This window comes from Ostrea edulis, chromosome 4 (assembly GCF_947568905.1).
Source record: "Ostrea edulis chromosome 4, xbOstEdul1.1, whole genome shotgun sequence".
Classification (NCBI taxonomy): domain Eukaryota; kingdom Metazoa; phylum Mollusca; class Bivalvia; order Ostreida; family Ostreidae; genus Ostrea; species Ostrea edulis.
Window position 1 is genome coordinate 80,241,697 of NC_079167.1, and position 15,316 is coordinate 80,257,012.

Consider the following 15,316-nt stretch of genomic DNA (forward strand, 5'->3'; position numbering starts at 1 on the left):
ATATATGGAAAGTCTTCAGATATGGGCCAAGGTGAATCAGGTGAGCGATGTGGCCCATGGGCCTCTTGTTCACCGTTGAGCTGAATTTACACGCGAGAATAAAGCTGTTTATAACGCTGTCGAAATCGGCCGTATAGTGCAGTCCCCACTAATGTAATAGTCAATGTAATTCGGAGTGCTTATCACGTGATATCAGTCTATTTACACGAAAACAAAATTTCAGAGAATTCTATTTCTAGGAAATACCCAGTGCAATTAAAGAGTATTACATTAACTTTCTACGGAACTCTCCTGAACAATATTCTAAAAATAGAAGGTCTCTTCCCGCTTCCTATTTTGGTCGCATATGTCAGAATTTCATTTTTGAAAATGTACGAGGATATGAAGTGTGACGTTTCACACCAGTGTACTTCACGAAGCATGCTGTATTAACATTAAAATTTCCTCTCTGTTGAAATTTTCAGCCGTTAAAATAGAAGTACTATATTTATCAAGATGCATGTGCGCCCATTCCTCAGTACAACTGAATCGCGTTCATTAGGAAATGTCTAAATTACAATTGGTAAAATGCTATCAAAGGCAAAACATTGGAAATGTAAATATTAAATAATACTGAGCATAAATGTATAACACATGTACAACATTGGTGAACATAGCAATTTCTTTAACCCACCCCCCCCCACCCCCCCCCCCCCCCCACCCCCAATCTTCTAATCTCAAATAAAGTGCTCAAAATGACAAAGAGTGTATGAACCATTTGCTGTATAGTTTTGGTGGTAAAATGTGGGAATTACTAGTACCTTATTGTTGTTTTTTGTTTTTCTTTTCTTATTGATGAATTGCTGATAACCCATTTCTCACTTTTATGTTATTTAAACATCTGCTTTAGGTGTTTTGTAACTAAACTCTAAGATGACAGAAGCGTGTGGCTTTCACATGTGCATACTGACTAACTATGTCACAGACGTGCTAACATTTTCCACAGTACAAATCTGATATTTCCATGATCATAGATATTGTCTTCAGTTGTAAACATTCTGAGATCAGCGGACGTACAGAAAACAGGAAGACCCATGGCCTGCTTGTTTTGTGTAGGTAAATAAAAAAAAAAAGTAAAGGTATATACGTCAAATAGGATAAGATTATTTACAGAGTGTATTCAGATCACAGATAATTAGTCCTCTATACATTCACCATTTGGTGTAGATATCAGTTCAATGGATTTCAAGGAGATCTAAATGTACTCGAGTGCCATACATATTTTAAATAAACACGTAAACGCTTTCACAGAAGGCAACTGCTACACTTTGACCTGTATGACAAAACATTTATGACAAATAAAATGAGGTGCCTCATAATGGAAAAGGTGTAGTGCAGTATGTTGTTGTTTCATCTATTTGAGAGGGCATTGAATTTCGTGGATTGGTTTATAATACATTTTCATCGATATTTAATTCAGTGGAACGCCATCCCACGTTCTTCCTGAATGAGGAAAAACTCATCTTCATTTCGTAGTCTACGGTAGCTCAACCACGAAAATTACTGTTCAACGAAAAATGATAAAACCGCAATATATATATATATATATATATATATATATATATATATATAATTAGCTAGAGAAAAATACTAGTTAGTGGCGAAGATGGGGAACTACATTGATTGAATTATTCACGTAGGAAAGTGACGCAGAATGATAGAAATACCGTTAACAAGACTGCGCAGAGGTCATGACCCTTCACCTTTACGGTGGTAGTAAAACATTTCATCCTAAAGTAGAGTATTTTAAGATTAACTCAATTGCCCCTTTTTAATTAATGAAATGTATACCAAGATTTCATTGGTTTTAGATAATTATAATATTTTTTTATGAATAATATATACATGAAGGAAATATCAAATAATATCTAATAAACAATTTATCTCTTATCCTCATATCAAAAACCGAGGAATATAGTTTTGCGATATCTGAAATGTAATAATTTACTTATACATGTAGATGAAGATTAAACCATGTGCCGAAAAAAATTACGAAGAACACAGTAGAAACATGAATTCGTCATTGCATCGTGAATTGTAAATCTTAGTAAGTTTACATAATTTGTTTATACATTTGACTGAATCTCTCTGACATATCTCACGTTTACAACGTTATCTGATAATTCATGCATCCTTCGAAACAAAGATTGAATCAAAGAGCCTTCTGATTCAGTGATATCATGAAATTTACAGAAATATTTCTGGAAATGAATTTTCTAATTTAAGATCCTTCTCTCTAACTTATTGTCTGGAAAAAGTTTAAAGTTAACCTTGAACTGATTTCAAATATAGGCCTATATATGAATAATACAACACAACAAAGGTTAGTATGACAAGGGGCATAACTCTTTTTCAATCCATAGTTACTTTTTACAGATCACGTGAACAATACAGAGGATTTTGTATTTACAATTTTTAAACCACATATTCCGTCTCATCATATGCAGATGTACGAGAACGAAGAACAGTTATAACTCTTCTAAACTTTTGAAAAATTTCTTTTAAATCCGTCTGTTTTAATGCTACATTAATTCTATTGCTTTGAATTGCTTTCGATGATAAAAGCAAGGAGTAAGGCTTCCTAACTTCTGCTTTAAATGTACTATCTGTAATTCAAAGAAATCTCTGGTCTCAAAACAGGTTCCCAATACTAGTATTTTAAATACTGGTGGAATATCATAAACGGGTAGTCTATACTCCCATACAAAACATTTCCTTTTGCAGTCACCTCGAGCGTAAGATCTAGATATAAAACAAAGCATACAAGAGGCCCATTTGGTCACATCGCTCAGATGAGTCACATTGGCCATGCTGTTGTTCAGCTGTTGCAATTTTTTCCTATCTTTATTTTATTCCCAGTAGATATTTTGATCCCCTTTTGTGGCCCCAACCATGCTTCAAAGGGTCACGACATAACTGATAATGGATTCCCACAACCGGGAGATATCTTAACACCCATAGGACTAAATGACCTTGCTGTTTTCGATCAAGGTTACACGATCATAGAGTGAAATGAAAGGTCTTGCCACAAGAAATCCATCTACAAAATATGAAAGCTCAAAGTAAAATAAGTCATGAGATATCTAATAAGATATGTTTTCTTAAATGTCGGTCAATCCCAAGGTCGAAGATCATGGTTTAAAATGATACGGCTTGTCATAAATATATATATATATATATATATATATATATATATATATATATATATACAAAACATTAAAGATCTACCTTAAATACATATTTCAGGATATATTGAAAAAGTCGTTATTTAATTGGTTAAATTACCAAGTTCAAGGTCAGAAAATCAAACACCATAGTATCAAATGAAAGGTCTTGCCATAAAGAATAGATATACAAAATATAAAAGCCCTACCTTAGATAGTTATGGGGATATTTAATGGCTAGGCCTATTCCACAATTCAACAACATATCACAGGAACTGGTAATTTAATCTGTAATAATAATACTGCTACCCTTTATAAAACCACAAGGGTGGGTGACGATAATTTTAAGAACTATTTTGAAACGAAGTTTTGAGTAAAGTATCAATCCTTGGTTTTTTCCCCATTAGGGGATGGTACGGTATGGTATATACCCACACTATTATTATTACAGACAAAATTACCGGTTTCTGTGAACATATTCACACCTAACGACCTGTGAAGGGTTGTAAATAGTGAATGTGAGCAACTGCATTGTGAATGGGTATTTCATAGTGTTCTTGTCTGCTTGTTGCAATAATATAGTTCCGTCCAATTTTATACGGATATTTTTGTGAAAGGGTTATATGTATACGCTTAAAATTGCATGGGAAAGAGTTTAGTAATGTAGAGCTCTAATATCCTATATTATTTCTCATGTTGTTTAGACATTTATTCACAAACACATAGGCCTACATATAGGAGCTTATAATTACTACATATATTTAAAAGTTGATGTCATTCCTTGGCTTGTAAGTACATTTTTGAGAATCATGACAAACAACACTTTTTAAGATACAATTTTCTGTTTTATTGTTATATTCATGGGATAAAAATCCCCATCCTGTGTTTTATTTGGGATATTTATTCCCATTCATGTTCAAATAGGATATTTTCTACCATATCATGTTCAGTATGGCACATTTTCTCCTATGGGACAATGTATTCCATATTAAGTTTAAATATGGGAGTGAAAATCCTATGGGAGGAATTATATTTTTTCTCCCATGGGATTTTTGGTGGGAGTGAAAATCCCCCCAAGTGGGGGTGAAAATCCCACCAAAATTCCATGGGATTTTTTGATTTCAGGTGAAATATCTTAAAAACTACAATAGGTACAGGTGTAAATGTTGGTGCATGTCTTGTGAACATAAAATCCCATCTTTGTTTGTAAAGGGTTTATTTGTATCCTTAATAAAAGGGTTGGCGAAACTCCGGACTTTTGTTGTGTCCAGAGTTAAATGTCGCACTGTTTTACGTTTTCTTAGAAGTAAGTCAGACTCCAAAGTCACGATTAAAAGGTTAATTATTACTTTGATACAAAAAGGATTAGTCACAAGAAATGCATATATGACATATCGGAGCACAATCACTCACTATTCAAAACTTAATGAGTAAAATTAAAGTTTTGAAATTTGGGTCAATCTCCAAGGTCAAAGATTGTGTATGAAATGTAAGGCTTACTGTAAGGAATATATATGAAAAAGTCCTACCTTTGAAGAAGATATTGAATAGGTTAGCAAACTCCAAAGTTAAACTTCAGTATTAAAGTAAAGGTCTTGTCACAAGGAATGTGCACTTGAGATATGAGAGACGCATCACTCACCATTCAAAAGTTATGAGCAAGGTTAAAGTTTTATACAGACAGACAGGGATAAAAAAAAAATTTGAATCCAGGCAAACTGGGAACATGTGCAATTTCATATGATTTAGTGTGGCCCTGCTACTCTTGAAAAGAATTTGTATAAATTAATTTCGTGTATATTCCCGTATGGGGGGGAGAGGGTTGAAATGATAAACAAATCTAACCGGATTTGCTAGTATAGTTTGCTTAAACGAACTTTCAACCAATTAAAAAAGATACAAAACACTAATAACAACAAGTTTATTATTATAACAAATGCCATGCAATAACAATCCTTATTAAGCAACAATGAAATAACCGTTAAGATTTGAAACAAACTTGTTCTAAAACCAAAGAAAATGTAATAAACAGAAAATTCAGTGCTTTGTATTTGGAAATGGAATGTAATTCGCTCGTAAGACAGAATTCTTTTTTTTTTTAAATATATTTTCACTCGTGCTGCGCAATTGCAAGCGTGAAAATAAAAAAAAAATCCTGTCTTGCTTACTCGTGAAATAAATTCCATCCAAAAATGCAAAGTATTGAATATTTACAAATAACACGCCAAAAATTTAATTATTTGTATCATTTGTTTCTAAGCAACCAATTAAATGTCAGTATTACTTCAACAATTAACTAACATTTTGTTATCAAGAAATAGGGAAGCGTTACAATTACAAAAACTTGGTGTTTTACTCCTCAATAACAGAACTACTAGACAGAATCACTGCGGAACATCACCAGCACATAATAAAGATTTACAAAAATCAAAGCTTGGATCATGCTGTTGTCCTTGTCACCTTTGATACCCCTAATACCAAAGTACACTGGGAACATGAGTACAACATCCCACCACTCTGGCTCCAACTTTACACGTGCAGTACAATCGAGACAAGCTACTGATGGTACAGGGGTTCCAACAGTCTCGTTTAAAGTCAGCATTTCGCTAATCCTATGGTCGTTATATTGATCTAGTTTGCCAATACAGTCTATCATTGAGTCCAATGGTGTCTGACATGTTTCATACCGATTGTTAAGCCGTTCTTGGCACACTGATTTTGACTACGGATAACTCCGTTTACCTGATCAGGATATAGGGCTCACGGCAGGTGTGACTTGTCGACAGGGGATGCTTACTCCTCCTAGGCACCTGATCCCACCTCTGGTGTGTCCAGGGGCCCGTGTTTGCCCAACTATCTATTTTATATTGCTTACAGGAATTAAGAGATTGATCACTGTTCGTTATCTTCACCTTTCACCACCCAGTGATTTCCTCATCTATATTGTACTGTACAAACAAACTGTGTGATACTCCTGATGTGACCGGGCTGCATTTTGATCTTTAGAAGGTTTTTCTTTATTTTACAAACACTCAGTTCATATGTCAATGTGCTTATAAATGGTTTTTTTTTTTATTTGACTGTATTCCACGTGAGGCTTATACCATTATGGCAGGCTTCAAAAATATGCACCTGTATATGTATCTTTCCTTCTTAATATATGTTTTGCTTATTGATACATAATGTATATGTTGTCCATTAATGCTACATTTTTATGCCCCCGAGATCGAAGAGGGAGGGGGGGGGGGGGGGCATATTGTTTTTGTCCTGTCTGTCATTCTGTAATTCTGTCTGAAACTTTAACCTTGCTAATAACTTTTGAACAGTAAGTGCTAGAGCTTTGATATTTCACATGAATATTCCTTATGACAAAACCTTTCCGTGGGTAACAACATTTTTACCCTATGACCTTGACCTTGGAGTTTGACCTACTTTTTGAAAACTTTAACCTTATTAATAAATTCTGAACAGTAAGTGATAGAGCTTTGGTATTTCACATGAATATTCCTTGTGACGAGAACTTTCCGTGGGTACTAAACCGTTTGACCTTGACATTTGACCTACTTTAAAAAGAGTTATATTGGTCATAACTTCTAAATGGTAAATATTAGAGCTTTCATATTGCAGATGAGCATTTCTTGTGACAATATCTTTCTACTGGTACCAAGATATTTGTCCTTGTGACCTTGGCCATCTTTGGAATTGGCCATTATTGAGGGCATTTGTGTTTTACAAACACATCTTGTTTTGGTTCCAAATTATACCATAAATGCATGTAATTATATGTATCGGTGAGGATTGAAAACTGGTATTTTGATACAAGTTCATTTTATAGATGTTTCATACCTATCACCATTTGCTACCCAGAGTTCCGTGCGCTCCTCGCACTATGAAGCTTGCGTAATGCGCCCTCTGGTGAGAGAATGACCTATCACATGTTCGCATTTTTGTTGCGTCATGTAATTCATAATATGCATGATAGTTCGAATTTATCTTTTCACGTGACAGGTAATACATGTATGTTGAATATATACATCAACTGATATGTCTGGCCAATCTTTTTTATTGTTGTTGTGTGCTAATGAAAAACATGTGTTTTGTCAAATATCTTTAAAAAATGGAGCGCCCTCTGGTAGAGTTTGGGTCATTCCATCTATCAAGCAAACCTCTGGGAGGGATTTCACATCCATGAATTGGAGAATCGTTGGGCGAAAACAACGAACGCACTGACGAAATAATCCTTCCTATATGAATAAAGTTAAGGAAGATTGTGATTAGGTTGCTAAAGGGTGATTATTGATGGTTTCCGCCGGAATGTCAACACATCGAGCCGTACCCCCGCATTGTGTAGATCTATTCCAACCAAAGGATCGCGACAACATCCGGAATGTCAATGCACATAAGAAATAAACCCTTCATATTTAATATTCAGAGGAACACTACTTTACAAACTGCGATGTAGATTTAGTATCGTACATGTAATTTTTAATTTTGTGGATTTTTGCATGTACATTAATGTTTTAACCGGGCGCAGTAGCTCAGAGTGTTCGCTTAGTAATCGGGGGGGGGGGGGGGGGGGGGGGGGGGGGTTCGTGGGTTCGAGCCTCACTCGTGCCGTGGTCGTCTCAATCCAATGATGTTAACATAGGTATACTGTATTGTATCCCGTGTCGCGGCAGCCGTTGGCACGCTAAAGAACCCTCACTGTCACGGCCCTGAGCGCTAAGCATATATAATATATAACATATATATATATATATAATATGAGTGAAAAATCTCAACGAGACGTAAAACAATCAATAATGATTTTATGGGGGGGAGGGGGGGGGGGTTAGTGGCCAGTAGCAGTTTCCTCTGCATTTGCATTTTCATGGGAGAGGACACTAGACTGATACATTTTATTTTCCTTATATTAAAGGGACTGGTTCACGTTTTTCGAAAGAAATGTTTTTTCATTTTTGATGTTAAAAATTAAAAATATAGCTCATTTAATGTTGACAACCAAAATTTGGACCGTCTGAATGCAAGGATAAGAGCAATATTTTAGCTTTGATTCTGTGTCATGTAAACAAAGACTCGAGTCTTTTTATGTAAACAAACAAACCAGTGAAACATTAATTTTGTAATTTAAAGCATCTTCATTTTGTACAGTCACAAATTTTAACTTTTAAATGACACATTTTACCTAAAGTATACTTGATATGGGATATATATGATACACTTGGATCAATATCCATTAAATTAATCCAATAAATTCCATTTTGAAAACCCGTAAACAATAACACACCTCAATCTTTGTTTTCAAAACAAATAATAAACTCTCCCTAATGAGCTTCTGTCATGATGAATAACCTTAATTTTTTTGTGAAACCTAAACATATTGATCATTTAAAGTGAAAAACAAAATTTGGAGGAAAATCGTGAATCACTCATTTCGGTCAGAAAGCGTCAGTCCCACTACCCCTGATACTACATAGCCTGCATTCAAAATAATGGTGGAGGGGGGTAATCAAAGAAACACGAAAATGCTTATTGAAAAAATGTATTGATAAATAAAAGAAGATGGGTGAACTTAGCGAACAATAAGCCTGTTCATGATTGGGCACCGGTCACGAATCGGGAGTTTAAAATCCGCATTGATGGTACCCATAGTTACAATGAATACAATATATACTAAACCGCTGTCCAAAATATTTAGAATTCAAAACAGATATATAGATCATACTTCAAATAATGATATGTAATCAAAATCATCATCAGAATTTGTTTCACAGGCAGCATCATGTATCATAAACAACATTCATACTTCACAGGAGGCCCCATACTTGTTTACATTTATTCACTAGCTGCCTGTTGGACTCTATTACTTGTGATCGTCATTAAGACTGCATTAACTGCCAGAGACAAATAATTATTCATTAATAAGAGAGAAAAAAATAGGTAAGAAAAATTGGTATTCAAACCACAGATATGCAATCTGGGCTTAGACTGCCGCTATGCCACCTCGACTATCCATCCCATGAAGAATATCCGAATTTCAAGCGATCTAAAGTCACCCGTCGTGGACAGAAATTTTCTAGATAATACGGCAAAAGTTATACACAAGAAGTAAGTTTTTTTTTTCATAGAGTGGGTCAAGTCTCCATACTTTTATTTACAAAACATCACACCTGAACATCTACTAACATATTTTACTCAGTTCACAATGGAGACTTGGCCCACTCCGTATGAAAATCTGCTTGGAAAAGTCAAAGGACACGGTACGTTTGGGGCCAAATTTGGCCCCGTGTTCAAATTAAAAGATATCCCTCAAAGTTCTTTAATAAGGTATATGTTTTTATAAAATGACTATCATATGTCCGTAAGAAGCTTTATTTTCATATAATACATACGTTAATACAGTATAGTTTACGATAAAGTTGTGCCATTTTGACGTTACGTTATGCGACGTCATGAACAAGAAGGCTACATGTCTTATTATTTTGGCAAAAATAAAAGTGCACTGGTACGGCACGGTATGCAATAACGAGAGGGTATGTTACATACAGTGGCATAGATGGCGAAGGTATGCACAGTGTAACAATAATTTTTGGTACATAGCGTCGTCATTCGTGCAACGCTTTGCAACCGATTGCGGTGACTGTACCTTTTTAGGCCGATTCCGGGACCGTCTCGTTATTACAAAGCGTGCCGTATCAGTGTACTGTGATTATTATTTGAAAAGTTTAATTGACTCACTCCGAAAGTTTTCATGAATTGTAAATGATTCAATGTGACGGGTGCTACGATTTGAATGACGATTTGTGTAACGGTATTTAGTAATGGTAGAGTAACCCATATTCAATTAATTTTATCATTCAGCACATGTTTGTGTCTTTACATTTGGATTAAATTGCATTGTTTAAATATGAATTAAATGAATATCAGTTGTATGTATGTTGATTGGGTACATGAAACTATACTTATGTTTATATACACACCATGTTCAATCCCCCCCCCCCCCCCCAGAACACTAAAGGTGTAATCAGCTCAGCGAAGACACTAAACGATGCCACATTGGATACAGTGAAAAGAACATGAAATTCATTCAAAATAATGTGAGAAGAAATATTAAAATACTTTGGAATTAAAAAAAACCCACACATGACATTGGGATTGAAAATGTACAGCACACGTATTCAACACTATCACAATGAAAAGAATATAACTGAAAATAATCTTGCGGGATTTTAAGATTCAAGATTGTAGCATATGCACGTGTATCTATTTAAAAAAATATATATCATAAATACTTCTTTATATACAACACATCTTTCAATGCATTGGTATTTACGCAATTGAAACAGTTTGAATTATAAATCAGTATTATCTTATCATACCGCGTCCGAAGTCCGCATAGGAGAGGATCGTACCTTAAGGCACCCTCCCCCCCCCCCCCCCCCCCCCCTACTTGCTACATGCCTGATCTAGTCCTGTTCGGTCAGTTTCTAATGATGAATGAAGTAGTGACAGTTTAAATTGTACAAAAGTAAATTCTTTTATGACAATTCACTACCATATATAATACCGTCAGTCAAAGGTTTGTATTATCCAGCAGTTTGTTGTCATTAACTTAAGTGAAAGGTTTAAATTATAATATATGCTTTGAATCCTACATGTAGAGTATAAATTGTTTTAATGTTTTACATCGTATTGACATTATTTCAGCCATTTTACGTCAGTATATATATAATAAAAAATGACTATAAAGAAAATTAATCACCAGTAATTATGTAAATTGAAAATGGAAGGCTATTAAACAATGTTCCAGTTTTGTACAAATGATTTCATGATATTAATATTGTGATCTGGTTCTGTCCTCCTTACTTAGTGCACGGATGTAATAACTTCATATTCAGGGGTGGTGTTCCGGTGACCCACTTTAGATCCGCGCATGATTTAGATATGCGATGTCTTTTGCACACGCCAATATAAATGTCATGTCAACGGTGGATGGATGGGCAGACTGTAAAGGTCTACATGTGCGTGAAAATCGTGCTCTACGTACTACTTGAACAACTGTGCCACGTTTTGATGATGAAAATAACCAGTGGTATTATGTATCTTTTAAAAGGACCATGACATAGAACACATATCCCAGTGCCCAGTATATTGCCACATTAGATTCCACAAAAAAATATTACAGGAATTTAGCAACAGAACTTGCCCCCACTTTAGTTTGACAATATAGTGTTTCCATAATTCTAACATGAATTTTGATTTACCCTGCACCCTCCCTCCCCTTTATGGTAGTAGTGAATGCTTGTGGGAATGAAATAAAACCTTGAAATCCCATCGTCGGAAACCCACGGTTGATTACGCTTCGTTCCTCTCTCCACCGTGGGTTTCCGACGATGTTGAAATCTATGTCCTGATGAATCAACCGTTTCACAAAACGTAAACATTTATGCTGCCTACTTGAATGTGGTTTGAAAAATATTTCATTAGTAATCATGTGCGTTTATACAAAATTAATTTGTCACGAATGTACGTATATGACAGAAAATAACTTTATAATATTTATCCGTGTATAACACAAATTGATGTATGACAGGCATATAGAATGGGGGGGGGGGGGGGGGGGGTGTGCTTTCTTAACAATATATATTTTTGTAGTAAAGATATATTTGGTGACTTCCCAGGTCACTTTTTAAAAAGTAATAGTGAATGGTAAGAATGCAGTTTCGAAGTAGTACTAATAGAAATTATGAATTGAATTCATGTATAGAAGGGAGCAACCCCACTTACCTCTCGGAATGAAGAACTAGAAGTTAGGGAAAACGTAAAGTTTAATCAATATTATATTTAATGAAAATACATATGATGTATGTCAACCCAAATCCACCCCCACCCCCCCCCCCACCCCCCCACACACACACAAATTAGGATTTTGAAGACCATGTTGGCTTTTTGTTTCAATTTTACAAGTATTATTTTTAAACAAAGTGAAGTCAACTTCTCCGACTCCCCCTTGAAAAAACAATCCTACGTGTCTATAATAAAATATAGCTAATATACTTACATTCACGAAAGGGTAACACGTTACGAATACTGGGGTAATTGGAAAATTATAACAATACAAATGCTGCAGATATAGACTTAGGCCTATATATAGTCGTATCGCACGACGGCATATGCACTGTAATGTTCAATGCTATTGATATCCTTTAAATAAAAAGTAGATAAGAATTATATTGAAATATCTCTACTTTAAATAAAAAAAAATCTTTGTTTACTTAATATCTTAATATTGGTCGTTTCCATTACACTACCGGCTGAGGTAACGTAGTATGTATGTTGACTAAATGATCTATCAACCCATTGTGACGTCACTTTTGAGAATTAAGTGACGTCTGTCACTTTTGAGAAGTGACGTCTATATACCGAAATACATGTATAAATCGGCCTCGTGCTCTGCCATGCATTTAGCTATATAGATTAATAAGAAATAGAATTTGTATTCGGCAAAATGTTTCATATAATGCAATTTCCATTTTAAAAAGTAATTGATATCAAAGTATTCCTCACTAGTGTACATGTCGCTTAGTTACAGGGACGGAAGTCAAGATGGCATGATTAACACAAGGGAAGACATGTAAATATCGTATCGTGACATTGCCCCTTTAGATTGATGTTATGAATTTTATCATTTAATGCGGTGTTAGAAGAGTATTTTCTTTTGTAATCAAAATATAGGTAAACTTATGTAACAACACCTATATAACAACATCCATAAACATGACGTGTATTTTCCATGCTGTAAAAACGCTAAAAATATGAACGTAAAATAAGAAATAAGTATGGTCCGCACAATAATCACCATCGTAATTTTTTGTATGTGAAATGCTTACACATAAATGTTTTATGTGTGAAAATTTTAAAGTGGTGATATTATGCGGACCTATTCAAATATCTTTAAAAGTGGTTAAATTTTATGAAATTTTTCAGGAAATTTGTGTTCCGTACGTATTTTGGCTACGTCAATGTAGTAGAAATGTGACACATTTTCAAAGTTTCGTTTTATTTTTTGAGACAAGTGTAATCTCCGTCAGTATTTTTTGCAATGTAGAAGTTTGATTCAACAAGTAGGCCCTACTTCATTTTTGAATAATTCAGGGGGCCCAAATACGATACCAAACGAACTTAGTTCTTTACTGTTATTTTGTTGCATTTTTCGCGTATAGGTGATTTTAAGTAGGATTTTTTCAATGTTCCTTTGAAAAGGGCACACCGAAAAAGCAATTTTGGAAACGATGGATTGATTGCTATAACTAGAATGCAATTTTTTCTTTTTCTGGAGAGTTGCAATTTTTAACATTGATATCTATCTCTCTGTGGGTTCTCGGCTCGACAAAAACCACCCATCTTTCTCTAAGTCATTTTCTTTTTAATCACCCTTCCTCTCATGAACGCCATGCGCATTTCGTCGTTTGCAACTTACGTGATTATACCACAAACTAAAGAGGACGAAGACAAGATGGTGATGGTAACTGTTTATCTTAATCATGCCATCTCAGCGATGATACGATTGAGCGAATAACAGCATTAGGGTTCCGTATATGTTCGATCATCTTCTGAAATTGACAAGGTGAAGGTTGAATTTGACCGGCTGAATGAAGCCTTAATGCGATGTGTCCGTGCATTAATGATAAACAAATACAAATATATAGGTTTTTATGTAGTAATGAATGTATTTATTGAAGTGATTACAACACGTGGTTTTCTATCAAAACACGTGGTTCTGTTGAACACATGGTTTTCTATCAAACACGTGGTTCTGTTCAACACGTGGTTTCTATCAAACAACGTGGTTCTATCAAAACACGTGGTTCTACCGAACATGTTTTACCTGTTGTATGTTATTTAAGCTGCCATCATATTGGATAAAGTAGTATCTACAGGTATCCAACAATCGAGCGCACGCCTTCACTTTTGTAAGAAATTTATTTTCTCAACGCAGTTACACGCTTTCCCTAGCTACCCGCCCTCGTTATGCCGTACTCATTGATATGTACAGTAATGTATTATCATATTATTTTGTCTTTGTAGATTTAAAAAAAAAAAATTGGGAGAAAAGAAAATTGTTATGTATTATTATGTAGTAAATTGCACTTGCGAGAGTGCATCTGTTTCTGCATACCTGTTATTATTTTATGAATGATTTATGTTCGCTTGAATGTAACGAACAAGAACATCTTGTTGACAAAAAAATTAGGGCTAATTTTAGGGATAAAAATGAAGAAAAAAAAATTAGGACTAAAAATAGGAATTTTATAACTAAATAAGGGGCAGTTTTAGAGACATTTAAATGGGCTTGCATTTGCAAAATTTTGACAATAAAGAAGCTCACAATAATATTGTAAGTGCAGGAAGGGCATCTTCCCAGGGTTTTAACGTCCCAGTTGTTATTGGCTGTAACCTTGATAGTAACATCTTTGTCACAGTCACAACCAATAAACAAGCTTGACCACATGGATCCACTGGTCAAATGCATTATCTCCAAAAGATATGCAAAACTACGTTAATACACATTTATTATCAATACTTTTTTTTTTTTAAATTTTAAAATTGTTAGAGCAGCAATATAAAAAAAAATTAATAATGAATTGGACATGAAAAATTAGGAGCCATTTTTATGTTACAAGTAGTTGAGACTTGGAACTAGTTCAAATTTGGAAATTTATTAATTTGGTTCATATATTTTTCCAAACAGAACACCGAATCTTAAAAAAAGTTTAATTTAGTTTACTCGAATTTGTATTTTAAAAAAAAATCAGTATTTTTCGCCAATAATTTAAATATTTGAATTCCCAACCCCTACTTTTTAAAGCTCTATTTTAATTTTTAGACAAGAGACCTTGAAAATTTTAAATATTGAACATTACTCCTAATATGTCCCTTTTAAACTCTCAAATTTTCGAATATCATGTGCATAGAGCTCATTTCTTATTTTCCATTACTAGTATCAAACTTTTTTATCTGTAGTGTTAGAAGACATGATTATGTATCTATTTTACGTAATAGTTGATTTTGTGTTGCTTATGTTCGTGTTTGACACCAACAAACAAATCAAG